This window comes from Phocoena sinus, chromosome 12 (genome assembly GCF_008692025.1).
Source record: "Phocoena sinus isolate mPhoSin1 chromosome 12, mPhoSin1.pri, whole genome shotgun sequence".
In the NCBI taxonomy this organism is placed as follows: Eukaryota; Metazoa; Chordata; class Mammalia; order Artiodactyla; family Phocoenidae; genus Phocoena; species Phocoena sinus.
In genome coordinates, this window is record NC_045774.1 from 35,406,391 (window position 1) to 35,421,425 (window position 15,035).

A 15,035-nucleotide genomic window follows, 5' to 3' on the forward strand; every position below is an offset into this window, starting at 1 on the left:
CTCAGGAATCTCAGGGAGTGGGTCTATTCTGCTCCTGTCATAATAATTGGGCTCTGCTCACTTGCCCTGCCTCACTCTCTCTCTCCTTCCCTGCTCTCTTGCTTTCTATGCGTTTTATTTTTAAACTCTAGAATTTGGGTATGATCATGATATAGGGGAGGAAGTATTTTCCCATAATGATTACATTTTCCCTTTAATGACCTTTGGATTTTCTAGTCTTTAAATACTTCACTTTTTAAAATATCTTGTAAGTAACTATTTTTTTCCTTTTATACTCAGTCTCTTCTGTGAAATTAGAATGAACTCTCCAGTGTTGAAACAGTCTTCCTTTCACCTCTTAGTGTGAGAATTATAGTCCTTGAGACTTGTGAGTCCCAAAGTAGACTTGGTCCTTTTCTCCCAGGGAGCCTTGTAACGCATATGCCTTAACCACAACTTGTGGTAGGCTGCTCAGTTTTCCCTGTTCCTTTGTACATAAATTAGACCTCTTCCAAGAGCTCCATGATTTAGCAAGAAAAAAAAACCAGCCTCAATATCAATCCATAGTAAAAGGAAAAGCAAAAATCATCAACATAGTCACTGCAAAATTTTTTTTAGTTAATATATAAGTAGTTGAACAGGAATTTCTTCTTAATTTCTATATAATGACTCAGTTTCATGATGACATTTGAGATGTATCATGATTAGTTTTTTTATTAGTGTCTAATATATTATTAAAAGTCCATCTGTCTCTTCCTCTCTCGTATACACATTACACCTAAACACATAATGGAAAAAACAGTACAACTATATATAAGATAGATAACTAACAAGGACCTACTGTACAGCACAGGGAATTCTACTCAATATTCTGTGATAACCTATATGAGAAAAGAATCTGAAAAGGATGACTATATGTATATGTACAACTGAATCACTTTGCTGTACACCTGAAACTAACACAACATTGTAAATCAACTATACTCCAATAAAATTTTAAAACAATTCATACAAAATTTCAAACCTGAAAAAAAAAAAAAACCAAAACGTTACAATAAGCCAGATTTCAAGGCTCTTGTCCCAGTTCTCCCTTTAAAATACCCATATATTTGATTTTGTTTACCTGGCCTCATCTGTGGAGGCGACAATGAGGCTGTCTTCTGGGTTTTTATCTTCTGCTTCCCAGCCTCCTAAATGTTGTTTCTCACATTCTTTGTCTTTGTGTACCCTTTCATAGTCTTTTGAATGGGTTTTCTGGTGCCTTTCAATCCACCATCTTGAACCCAAAGTTTCAATTTAATTTCTCTGGATCTCAGTTTTTTCATCTCTAAATTGAGAAAGTTGGATCAATTTTCTCTGAGATCACTTCCAAATATTCTGAGGCTATGAACTCCAAATAATATGTTGCACAATTATTTTTACAGCAATTAAATTAACCTCAAAATTAACATTGCATTTGCTGGGCCCTACATCACACTGCCTATAGAATAAAGTTTTAGTCGATCACTTAAAGACTTGTATAACCTGATTCAATCTTTCCTTAAAAATAGCAATGCTTCCAAAAGAAAAAGGAAACATTACTTTCCATTTGTTTGTGATGTCGACCTCTGTAAGCCAACATAGTTTCTCAAACAGTTGCCGAATGTGATAGCACCGCTGTATCCCTAGAGCTTTGCTCAGTTCCTGGTCTTTACATTTGTGTTGAATGCGATAATGAATGAGATAGGTCATTGTTCAGGGTCATGGGTTTCACCAGATAAAGGATATGACCTTAAAATGGATATTTCAGTTAGCTGAAAGAATTAGTGCACCTCCCAAAGTAATGATCTGTTTACCAGTCCACAGAGTGGAAGGACTTGAAAAAGTATTTCTTGGATTAAAACCCTATATTTTCAATTTTTGTCTCTTCAGACTGGGAGATAATAGTAGGGAAGAAAGAGGAAAATATATTTGATTTAGTCATAAATATCCACTTTTCCCTACATTTTAAAAAAACTTTTTATTTTATATTGGAGTATAGTCGGTTAAAAATATTGTGATAGTTTCAGGTGTACGGCAAAGAGATTCAGTTATACATATACATGTATCTATTCTTTTTCAAATTCTTTTCCCTTTTAGGTTGTCACTGTTCCCTACATTTTTAATAGCCACACTCTGTTTTGTATTCAAAAAGAGGACAGGAGAAGTGAGCAGGGATAAAAAATATATACAATCTTCTTGACCCTGTCCCAGATTACTCTCTCTCTGCACTCCTGTGGGGCCTGAAAAGAGTCAAGGTTCAGAACAAAAAGGAACCAGATTTGCTATCAGATGGGACATGGTCTGCACCTTACTCCTTAACTCAGTGTCTGCCACTTTGAACAGGGCTTGGCCATGTTCAAATGTTGCATTTTGTGTGGTCTATCCACACAAAATGGTATCCCTCCTTCTAGGTGCCATTTGACCTGAGGGAGAGATGATCAGGACCAAAGTGTGTGATGACTGGCACATTATCCATGGCCTGGGCTTAGGTCCAATGGCCGTTGTCAAGCAAATTCAACTAAACTTTTTGTTGTTTTAGAGCCAGTCTTTGCTTAGCTCTGTTACACAGACCTTAAACACTCTCAACTGTGGAGAAAGGCTGCCTTTCTGGCACTGGATAAAATGGCCTGGCGTATCAAGTGAGCTCTCTAACCCTTAATTGATAATGGCAACAAGTCATGCCAATCATTCAGGAACTCCTCATCCCCATCTCAAGTAACCTTGTGGATGAGGGCTGGCACGGCCCCTTGCCTTTCAAACATTTCAGATACTATTTCTTGCTTTTTGGCGAAAACTCTCACTGATGCTGGAAGAAGACCAAGATATATCATGTTGTTGCTTTTTTCAATCCTGACTTTGCTTTCCTTTTAGACAAAACGCTTCTTGATTTACTGAACGTGGGGGGAAAAAATCTCCCTCTTCTTTTCATTTTCCCTTCTCATTGGGGGCTCAAGGTGATGTCAGGAATGCTATTAAGTGGCACCTTTTGAGATGATATACTAGACACATGGTAGTCAGATCCATTTCACTGCACCTTAGTTAATGGGCTTTTTATGGTACACTTGTGCACATAGAGTTTATGGCACTTTTCCTAAGTTACCATTTGGAGGAGGGGAAATGTCTCTCAGCACAGCGTGATATTCTATTGTGTTCAGGCAGGGATACTATTTAGAAAATTTGGCACACCATTCATTTGATACCTCTCATTAAGGTATCAAAATGGAACCACCATACATTAATTTACAATTTCTCACTGAGCAAAATTTTTCAAGGGAGCATTAGCCTAACAGGCAGCCCTCCCAGGTGGTTTCTGGTCACCCATACAAAGCTGCTGTCATCCACTAACACACTGGAAACCTTAGAACCAAACGACACAGCCATAGTACCCTCCCTGATGACCCCAAATAGGCAACTGTTTACCTTAGATGGTTTCATTTGCTTTTCTTGGGCCATCTGAGACTCTATAAATTCTAAGGCCAGATCAAGTTGTAGTTCTTTCCCCTCATATGATCACCATTAATTGAGGAAACTAAAGATTCCCCCTATTTCCTTGTGCCCTCATTCCCCCAGAATAATATTTTATTGTTGGAACAGGGAAAGAAAAGGGTGAAGTCTCCACACCCATCTTTGTCATCTCAGAAGTAGTCATATGCTTCCCAAGGCAGAGCATTAGGGCTTGTTCTCTGATACCTCATGGCTGAATTTAATTTCAGCTTCCCTTTATTTTCCTTAATCACTACAGAGGATGCTATCATTTTATATCCAATGTTTATCAAAATGTTAAGTTTAGGCAGTATTATTATTTTAGGAATAAAGAGATATGACAAATAGGCCTCTCCTAAAAGCACAGGGTAAGCAGGGAAGAACTAAGGGGTTTTTAAGTGATAAGATGTTAGTTAAGTAGCAAGATTACCAGAGAAAATAAAAGAAATGGAAAATCTCCAGAACTGAGAGAAAATTGTGAGAGAAAAAGGAGAAGAGAATGAGACTAAGGACTGATGATCTGCTAGTTGTATTTCAAAATGACAGAAACGATTTACGTAGAAATTCTTGGTACCCAATAAGAAACCCAAGTGTGCAACGGATAGGCTGACTGCCTAATGTTTGGACTCCACAGGCCTTTTTAATCATTAATATTAATAATTAAATGGCAATTCAAAAAGATTGCACATATTTCTAATCGCTTTTCTAATATGCTGAAGTTTAGATAAGTAGAACAAAATTACAGATGAAAAACAATCTTGTATAAGTCTGTCCATTCAATTCCATTAGACAAGTAATTATAAATCAGAAAAAGGTGGGGGTCTGAATAGAGGTGGAAATTTCTAAAAACTTTTTTCTTAGAGTCCTTGAATTTTAGAAGGAAATGGTACAGTCATAAATACCATTGAGAGGTGGGTTGACCAGCTGTTCTCCATCTCCACTGAGGGAGTAGAAGAAAAAAATAAGTTAATTCTATAAGGACATGGTTTAAATTAAATAGATGGGAGGTTTATCTTGTAGCAAGCGCTGTGGAGAACTAGAATAAGATCATTAGGCAACCTTAAATGCCCCTCTGGTGATCTCTGAAATTGAGCTTAACCTTGCTTGGTTTGCATTTGTCTGAGAGTGTTAAGGTATGATGATGGATAACCTCTGTAACTTCTTGGGCTTATTCAGTGAGAGGACTTAAAATTCTGTTTTATAAACCAGGGCCCCAGTCAGTGGGCATATTGTTTTTCTCTCTTTTGTATTATATGGTAGATGGCCTAGTCTGGAGAGTTAATTCTCTTCATCCTTTTGGGTTGGGTTACAGGCCTTAAATGATTCACTTGGACCGATTCTGAAGCAGAATTTTTCAAATGGTCTTCAGGGAAATTTCTGTAGTTCAGGGTCAATTTTTACTGAAACTTTTCTCCTTTCAACTTAACTGCTACCTGCCTGTCCTCATCTCTCCGGGTTCTGTGTCTGTTGAGATCACCGGACAAACAGTATCCTCTGAAATTTTTATCAGGGGTTTCCAGTTTTATATTATTAAACTAGAATTTTTAAAAACTGTGAAAATGACTACCATCAAGACAACGATACTGACTTTTTCATTGAGGTAAAGCCTGAATATTCTGTCTACAACACGTGCAAATTATAATAACATTTATAACAACTTTAATGTAAAGTTCCTGGTTTACCAATTCCTCTAGGCAAAATTCATTCTTCTTTTAAAGAAGAATAAAAACCATCCTTCTGGTTTCTGCAAATGTTAGTAAGCCTCATTTATTGCTCCCTTATCAGATTTTCTCACATTCCCCGCTAACTTCTCTCACTGTCCTAACCTCAGATTTTCTAATTGTTTCTTTTTGTCTAGAGAAGTAGAGAATACGACTTAAAAACAAATCAACAATCAATACAATTGATCTGTCTGTAAAGAATATCCTGCTTATAATAGAAACATCTAAAAAGGAAGTCATCATTTAAAATATCAAATATAAATTAATATAACTTTAATATATCTGCACTGTGTGTCAGTGCTTCCTACTATAACAACCATTCATGTCACCTGAGGAGCTTACTAAAAACACAGATTTCAGGGCACCACCAGCGGGAGGTCTTCATTCCAGAGGTTTAGGAAGGAATCTGTGATCCTCCAAGTTTGGAAATCACAACCCTTGGCTAGTTCAGCACATGTTGTAGATTTAAGATCCTAAAATCAGTAGTTAGCAACAACACGGAGAAAATACAACTAAGACAAGAAGCTTAAAAAAACATTTTCTTAAATTTTTGTTTTCTTCCAGTATACTCTCCTCTTGACCTTCCTTCTACTTTTGGCTGAATAAATTAAATGCCTATGAAGTGGGAGAGATTTTTCTTTTGCAATGGGATTAGCCAACAGACCAATCAACAATCAATTGACCTGTTTTCCTTCTCTTCCTGTTTGCATTCCAGGCATGTTCAAGTGATTAAGTACCATTTGAACTCTGGCTGGGAAGTAAGGTGATGACAGGACATGAAGAGAAATAAGTCACCTCAACACAGAGCCTGGTATAGCACATAGAAGTGCAGATGTTTACTTGTGTGTTTGAGTTAAAGAAAGCATTAAGTTTCTGATTCCTTCAAGTCTAAATGCAGACTAAACAGCCTTTGGTCATAATGTTAATTCATATAGTACAAAAGTTCATGTTTTGGATTTTCTGTTAAAGAATCTCCAGTTTTCTGTATTTCAGGAGATTCTACAGTTGCACTGATTGTTAATTATGGGCACTTATATATGATGTACAATGGCCCCTAGCAATGGAAAGATATAAGAAGGAAGAGAGACCTGAGGCTTTGACAAGAGGTATTACCTAATAGGTAAACAAGGTCAGAGAACTCTCCCAGCTCCGGAGACTGGCCATGGAGGTAGTCAGATAACATTTAGCAATGGGACTTGGGCCAAGATCTTTTTTTTCATAGGTGGCAAGGCCATAGTCACTGGTATAGGGTTCAGGAGTGGGTTTCTAATTTCAAGGCTAGCAGGGAGGAGTGACAGGAAGAGGGGCTGGCAATACTCTTGCTGGGTCACTGCCATCATAGGGCACTGGATTCTGGGTATGGCTGGCAGACAGAGAGCCCAGTAATCAACACAACGACCCCTGAAAACCAAACTTTAGCAGAATAGAGGAAATGTGGATCAAGAGATGTGTTTTATTTCAGCATGTATTGAGAATGAAGGGTAGGATAACCTCTTGGTGGAAAAATCAGTGAGCCAGACTGGGAAAGACAGAGGCTGTCAAGATGCCAAGTGTATGTGGACACTCTATAGAACCTTATGCCAATGGTATCCCTATTCCTGTTGGGAACAGAAGTATTTTTAAATGTCAGAAAAGAATATGAAATTCAGTTTGAAATTTTAAGAGGGAGAGAAAGAAATCAAAGCAGACTGAACCAATATTTTAAAAACATTATATACGATCCACTCTTAAGGGCTAGTGTGGCAAGTTACATTTCCACTGATGAATTCATATATTGTCCTAACAATCTCTTCTTAACCATGACTATATACATCCCTACCCAAAATAATTTGCCAGTTATGTAGGGTAAAGCCCAGACTCCTCAGTTAGCATTCAGATATGTCTAGGCGATGATTCCAACCTCTTTTCTTATTTCATTCTTCCATAGACCCTATGCTCTGGCTCCCCAACTCCATTCTCCATTTCCTGAACAAATTTCACAACTTCACAACTTTGCTGCATTCAACTGTTCTGTTAACCAAAAATATGCAACTCAAATAGCAACAGCCTTCCATGGCCACCAATCAATTAAGACTGCTTTCTCTTCTGTGTACTTTGATTTGTTCACTTAATTCCTCCTTACGGTTAATTTGTAGCTCTCTTTTTCTTAGTTCATTTGAGGCTTTGACCAAGCCAACCAGAAACTGAGCTCTTCTTATGAAGAGATTACTTTTTAGTCATTATTATAATCTGCAGTGTCTAGTACAGAGTTTTGCACGTGGCAAGGACTCACATTTTAAGTTAAATAGCCATCTGTCTGGTATGAATGTAAAATGTATATTCTAATTTTATTTAGTGTTTAAGGAAAGGCACAGATCTCTTATTCGGTAATGAAGAAAAATACTTTATTCTTTAATGAATTACCTCTTTCTTCCTTAATGAAATACCTCCTTTTGATTAATCTTCAATCTGTGTTTTCATCATAACACATTAATTATAATTTTTTTAAAACTATATTTAAATAATACTGCATTTACTCAAAGAAAAAGTTCCCTATTCCAAATGTAGCAGTCCATTCTAATTTTTGAATGCATGGCAGGAAAACTGTGTAGACTCCAAATTAAGCTACTGAGAGTCAAAGATTAGAGTAACCCATTGCCTCTTTCTCCATGAAAGTTTCACTTTTCCCCCTTTATTTCTTGTCTAGCCTAGGTTAGAAAGGGAACATTTCTCTATTCCATGCTTAAAATCCACTTTAGATTTTTTGGCTTCCTTATCTTTGATTTCTTTAGTTAAAGCAGTCTGGAAGTAGCAAGGTCAACTCTTAGGAGATGGAAAAGAGCATTTTCAGTTTAACCATATTCCTGTCTCTAGTCAACAGAGGCTCCAAATTAACGAGCTCTGAAGAAATCCAAGTCTAGTCCCTGCTGGACTGTGCTGTGGGACCTGGAGAGGGCAAGGACACCAATTGAATAATAGAGTGTCTTGGTGACAGTGGAACTTATTCACCCCAGGGATAAAAAAGCACCATTAAAAGCAAATAGTATCTAATTAGAATCTTCTCTTCATTCAGGTTTCTTCTGAAGATGAATTTTCTTTCATTTTATAATAGATTATAGATCCATCACCTGAATTCAAATTGCAATTGCTTTGCGAGACTGAGATGAGATAGATCACTCGGGTTCCCTATTCACTGAGGTCTGCACAAAAGCGTGATTAGAGAGGATACAAGCAGAGCACTTTAAAAATGGTCACAAAATTGTTTTATTTATGTTTGTAAAATATATTCTCTCCAGAGAATTCTGCTCAACTTGGAGACAACAGCTCTTTCAGGGAGGTCTTTCTTATTCATATGTTCCAGCTGGATTGAGCAAAATCTTGAGAAGACGAAGTTATACTTCTCAGGTTGATAGACTTTGCCAGAATGGCTCAGGGAGAGAAAGGTAAGAAAAGGTATTCTGCTTATTTGTTTATCCCAGAGTCGAAACTAAGAGAAAGTAAACAATTGCTTAAAAATTTTAAGTACTAAATCCACCAGCTATAAGAAGCTGTATATGTCAGTGAACACATAATTCACAGTCAAGACAATCTGAATATCTTCCTGGAAGATGCTAATATGCAGTGCAGTTCTTTCAAAGTAGCTATTTGAAAGATATTTAGTGATTTAGAGATTGATCTTAAGTGTTTACAGTGTGTTAGGCAAATTACATATATATGTATATATGTGTGTGTGTGTGTATATATATATATATATATTTTTTTTTTTTTTTTTTTTTCTTTTTTGGCTGCACCACACAGTTTATGGGATCTTAGTTCCCTGACCAGGGACTGAACCCAGCCACAGCAATGAAAGTGCAAAGTCCTAACCACTGCCAGGGAACTCCCAAGGCAATTTACCTATATTTTAAAATTTAATCTGCATGGTAATCCTGGGAGTTAGGTATCAATAGCTCCATTTTAAGGAGGAATGGAGTAGGCTTTAAAGAAGGGAAGCAATTTCACCAGGGTCTCACTGGACACTGGGTTCACACACAGGTTACCCTTTCTCCAAAGCCTGTGTTCCTTACACTACATCACACTGTCTTTCTAGGAAAAATAGTCTTCAGAATTATTGACTTATTTCATACTGCTTTCTTTATGTGAACGCAAAATTACATCAGAGCAAATCTTCTCAGACCCAACCATTATGTGGAAAAGAATTCAATACAAACAGTAATTCTGTGAATGGAGAACTATAAGTAAATCTCCCATAAATATTTCCTAGTAGGCAATTTTTAAAACTTTGTAATTGTACTTACACAATATAATCTTGATGTTCATTTTGAACCAATCCCTTGGCATCCTGTTTGATTAAAAAGCAAATGAAAAGGCAAATCCAATTAAGTACTTGTTTCTTAAAGTTCTTTCTTCATTTGACTCCTAGACAACACACTTCCTTTCTCACTGGTCATTCCTTCTTCCTCTCACTAGCTCCTTGTCTCCCTGGTATTTTAACAAACAGGCTTAATCCTCTAACCTCTGTATTTATCCTCACTCCCTTTGCCAATAAACCCATCCTTAGTAAAAGATCAGTCTGAATAGTCCCAAATCATCATTTCCATTCACGAACTTTCCCCTTAATCTTGATACTTATAACCCAACTGCCTTTGCAAGATCTCTGTTTATGTATAGGCATCTCAAATATAAGATGTCAAAAGACAAATTTCTCATTCCCCCGCACCAAAATGTTTCTCTATTAGTTTTTTCTAATAAAAAACAATGCCATCCTTCTAGTTTTTCAGCATCCTTGATTGCTATCTTTCTCTAACACTTTACATCCAATCTTTGAATAAATAGACATTGCTGTCAAAATATGCCCAGAGTTTGATGATCTCTCCTGATCTAAGCAATCAATTACAGTAAAGATCTTTTTTCAGTAGCCTTCTGGCTGGTCTCCCTGCTTCTTCTACTCTTGCTCTTTCCAGTTTATTCTCACAAAGCAGTCAAAATAGATCTTTAGAAATAGAAAACTTTATTTTTTATGTTTTCCTCTGCTCTAACCCCTTCAACGGCTCTGCATGTCACTCATACAATGCCCTTAAAATGGCCCACAAGGCTTTGTATGTCCTGACTCCCTCTCCCTTTCCTACACAGGCCTATTTTAGTTTCTTCAGTTTACTGTTCCCTCAGATCTCTACATAACTCGCTCCTTCAAGTTCTCTGCTGAAATGTCCCCTCATCATTGAAGCCGCTCCTGAGGACCGTGTATAAGGCTATTCTTCTCAGGGCTCAGCACTCCCTATCCCCTTACACAGCGTCATTTTTACCCTTTACAGTTTTCACACCAGACATGTTACACATTTATTTGCACATAGAACCATAAGCTAACTGGAGGGCAGGGACTTTTTCTATTTTTCAATACCCTTTTCCCAGCCACCAACAAGGAACAGTGCCTGCCACAAACAAGGTGCTTAGTAAATATTTAAAGAATGAATAAGTGAAGTATAACCAGTGAGATAAACAGGCAATCAGAATGTCTTAAAGTCTTCATTGGAAGTGGCAAGAATCTTCACATGGTCAAAAAACGTAAACAATTTAGAATATTTGGGACACAAGAGGAATAATGTGGCAAAAGAACAGTTGAAAAGCAAAAGTGGAATATTTTACATGGCTTCACTTTAGAACGGTAGCTTCAAATCTAGGATCTCAGAAAAAAAATCATGAGCAAAATAACTTAGCTCATCCATTAATAACTGTTACGCAAAATTAACAACATAGTGAAATCTTTCAGTCCGCTGGGTGTTATGATTGAACAGAAACCACTTTAGTTTCATAGGTCTTTAAGAGATTTAGCTGATGCTCATTCCAAGGGACCCTTAACAGATAACACACAGATAAACTGAAATAGTCCAAAAGTTTCTCATTAGAAATGTAACTGGGAGCATTTTTATATAACTTTTAAAATTTTGAGCAAGGTCTGGGTACCAAATCAAATTTTGTCCTTAATAAGCTTTGAGACTCTGGATGGAGTGGCATGCAATTCCTTGGAGCTATATTTCCTGTTTATAAAACAAGAATAGATATATAGCCATTCCTGTATCACGTGGTTGTTATGAGGATCAAATAAGAAACATCAATTAACACAGTATGGAACGTGGAGTGGAGTCATCAAGATTCCTGAATTTTAGCCCTTGGTCCCCGTGTACTTAAGTGTAGCCTTAGAGAAGACAATTGACCTTATAGGTTTCAGCTCCTATATCTACAAAATCAAGTGGTATGGCTACTTGATCTTCAGGGTCTTTAAATTTTAAGATATGCTACATATCCTTTGAAAAGCGTTAAGTAAACATGTGAATATTTGGTACTAAAACAAACAGCTGCAGCAAAAATGAGGCTTATATCCTCTGCATCTATTCAAGAACAGTTTCTGCGGTGCTAAACCAAACCTGCCCCACACTCACACCTTCTGCTCCAGAGTTATCTACAACACTCAAGGTGTGCCAGTGACCCACATGCCCACCCGCCTCAGAAAAATAGCTACTATAAATGTTAAGATGGTGAAGCCATAAACCCAGATTGTGATTACTAAATTAGTCTATGCACTAAACAGCCCAGCACTGTCGCAAGTGGATCACTTTTTTGTTTCAGAAAATTATGATGCCAGCAATAGACAATGGCAGCTTCTTAAAAACATCATAATTAAACAGCTGTTGTAAATACAGGAGATCAAAGCTTTTTAGTTAATAGTGAAAAAAAAAATCGGTTTGTGACTCAGTTTCCTCATTTGAACAACAAAAAAAGATAATTTGTCATGTCTTAAAGACTGTAAGGAGACATATACTTCAAAATGACCTTTGTGTTTTGAAGAACAATAGTGTAAATGACCTTTTCTCTCACAGTCTATCAACTGTAGATCTCTTTGAAATGTTTCTAATAAAGTGATAATTGAAGCTCATTACTACTAGGTTATTGCATGATCCTAAAGAACACTAATAGTAAAAAATAAATAACTTCTAATCAGCAGTGCTGGCACAATGCTCATTTTATCCTTCTCCAATTGTTGAAAACGTGGCTGTCTCATGCAAAGAACCTTTCAGATGTACCTCCAACTTTTCATCTTAAGAATGTTTTTCTTGAGGCAAACCAATCATGAATCATAGAATAATAAACACTCAGGAGCTAATCTTTATGGTTTGCCTATTTAGCTCATTGAAATGATCAGTGAAAATGCTAATTTTGAAAGTGCAATGAATTCTACATTATGTAGTAAAGTCTAGATACTAAGGTCTATTAAGATTGGCAGTAATAACTATGGTTTCTGGCATCACCTGCTGTGAGGTTTTACAAAGAGTAGGGGGAATAACAGATACTTCCCTGATCTCACCCTCATCTGTGAAATTTCTTTTAAGACTCTTAAATCCTAGCAAATAGTTAGTTCTGCAATATGAATATAGCCTTTAATAAGGCAAATAAATAATCTAAGTACGCTCTCTAACAACGATGGATCCCTGAAATAAAGTTGTTTTAAATCATCTGAGTTATTTTAAATCATTTGAGTTATGACCGTTATTTCTTTCGTTTGTAGTTACATATTTCAAAGGAACTCCTTTTTTGGGGGGACCAATCTCCTTTAATGGAGACAATAACATCACAAACCTTTTGGAAACACTCAGAATGAAATCATATGGTTTTTTTTTTTTTTGGTTTGTTTGTTTCCTGTTCAAGAATTTAAATCTTCTTTTATTAACTGTCATGTTTATGAAGTGGCATTGCAGCTTGCCTTTCCCACCAGGCAGTCCCTCTCTTCCCTCCTCTTCTCCCTCCCCAGCCCACCCCCATGACTTTCACCACTCTTCTTCTGTGTTAATTTGCACACCTCACCTGCTCCCCTGTAATTGACCGTTGCTGTGTGTGTGGTATTTGAAGGGGCAGGAAAAGAATAATGAGAGGAATGTGCGTGTCAGTTTCCTTTGCCTGATAGGCAGCCACCAGAGCTGGGTTTCTGCCCTCTCCTTGGATTTAGTGAAAATACATTAAGTAATGATCCTTCATAGCACTTTGAATATCATCCAAAGAACCCAAAGTGCTTTATAAATAAGATGCCCTTGACACTGAGTGCCACTCATTATTCTCTTTCGAGAGAGGCAGAGCAATCCGCATCCCAGAGGCCAGACTTTGAGGACATTCGGTGCTAGATCCTTTGCTCGCACATCTGGGAATGTGAACTGAGAAATCGCTACCACTCAGGCTCTGGACGTATCCTGGACTCAAAAAGTCTGCATGATTAAGCGGGTGAGCAGCAGACAACACCACCACCCTCCCCAGGCATTTCCCCTTATTAGCCTGAAATCCAGCCCATATTCTTAATGTGACTATTTTGGTCTGTGGGTTCATATTAGGTTCACAGATGAAAATAAGCAAAATCAAGGTCCAAAATTCCACTTGGAACCAAGAAGACTTTGAATTTCAACTTTAGAATAGTCTTTTGTGTTTGTGATTACCAGTGTGGGTTACCTGGGAATTTAATCGAGATTAAAGTATCTTAAGTGAATATTGCATACAATTCTGAAAGTTAAGATTAACTTCCACTGACCAATATGTTGTTTTCAGCTTTGTGATTTTGCCGGGAAAATATCTCAAAGCAATATAAAAGTGTATAGCATCTGTTTGCTAGCTAATATATGGAGGGTCACCTTTGAAATTCCCAAACTATTGTTTATGACAACATTTACCCTTTATTAGAAATGGTCACTTATATATACCTCAGCCAAATATTATGTACTGGATATTTGTATTAATATCCCAAATCCAGATGCAGAGTCTACATTCTTAACCAACCATCCTTGATATTGTTTGTGACATTTTAGGGATATTTGAAAATCATGGAGCTAGAATATCTTTTGCAAAACCAAAGAAATACAATAAGCAGTTATGAATTAATGATGGCTTGTATTTTGACTAATTAGATAGATTTTAATTTTTCTTTCCTCATTGACTTGAAGCAAACATTAATCTGGATGAAGAGAAAAAAAGACATTTCTTTTCAAAGTAAAGTATAGCGACATGACATTATAGCTACTCTTTATGGTGTGGCAAAGACTAAGAGTAAAGGGAAATAAAAGAAATTGTTCTTTAATGTGTTAGGGATTTATAAAATCTCATTGCTTTATTCCACGGTCACTGTAACTTTTGAAAGTGAATGTGGTCATTAACCATCTGGTTTACTACGAAGTTAACTAAAAAAGTGTCTCGGAAACGCCAAAACTGGCTTCAGCTCCCAATGCTAGTTTATTGCTCCACGGGCCCTAGCATGTCTAAACTCAAGGGAAGACGGTGCTTGTACGGCAGTGCAGCACGGCAAACACCTGGAATATATTCTCCAGAGTGAAAACAGCAGGGAACTGACCAGAAATAACCTCTCTCATATTATTGCTTCAATTAGACCAAAACAACTTTCCCTTTGAAAACTTAATAATAAACACTGCAGGTCATTCACTTGTTTTGAGCCCCTTTGGGAGAGAGGAGCAGATGTATCCCCTTAGCTAGCCCCCTTGCTGTCATAGAGACAAGAGGCACAAATCAGGACAGATATTGATTTTAATTGGAACCAACAGCACCTACATGCCATATTAATTTTCACATCTTCCTACAAAAATTTTTTTTTAAATGTTGGTCTCTGGTTCTGTGAGGTTGATTAGACAGAGTGATATAATTAATGCATTTGTAGACTGAACAATACTTAAGCAAACTTAAGTACTTCTAAAAGTCTTACTGTGAACGAAAAGCATAGAAGAAAACATCCTTAATAAATTAGATTCTTGTTTACGACCAGTGAATGGGCATTTTCCTTAATAGCTTTCACTGGAGTCTCAA